The following is a 540-nucleotide window of genomic DNA, read 5'->3' on the forward strand; positions in this document are numbered from 1 at the left end:
GTTTTGACATTACAAATTAATTTTACGCTAGTTTTCACGCTTCGTGTGTCCCCGCAGTGAGACTTCAATATTTGTGGAGCAACAAATGGGGATCATCCTTTTTTCCAGTATTGTGAGTCGACGTGATTTTACCGAGATCCTACAGTACATTCGTTTCGACAATAAAAATCAGAGGAGTCAACGTTTGCAAAAAGACGAATTCGCTTTAGTTTCAACAGGTTGAGAAAAAAAAAATGGAAATAGTCAAAACTGCTTCAAACCGGGAGCTTATATTACCGTGGATTGGTATGGTTTTCTGTAATTAGGAAAAGATGAGGCTCGAAATGTCTCAACGCCCTAAGCGAAGCTTAGCGAGCTTTGTGGTAAAGAAACTTCTTGAGCCGTATACCATGAAGGGAGGAACTGTAACAACCAATAACCCAAGGAGCCACGAGCTTTCGTATCGTCAGCGCGCTGACGACGCGGGACGCTAAAACGGATGATTGTCGTCAGTGGCGTGACGAGACCATCCGTTGGTGGACGGTCGGGCGGACGATTGTC

General features: G+C 44.4%; 1 protein-coding gene across 1 annotated transcript in view; it reads right to left on the reverse strand.

Moving 5' to 3' along the window:
* The window catches only part of LOC131207486 (adenylosuccinate synthetase-like), a 3272-nt gene that overhangs the window by 2440 nt on the left and 292 nt on the right, over positions 1 to 540 (reverse strand). The window lies entirely within an intron of this gene.

The sequence above is a fragment of the Anopheles bellator genome, chromosome 2 (assembly GCF_943735745.2).
Source record: "Anopheles bellator chromosome 2, idAnoBellAS_SP24_06.2, whole genome shotgun sequence".
NCBI lineage: Eukaryota > Metazoa > Arthropoda > Insecta > Diptera > Culicidae > Anopheles > Anopheles bellator.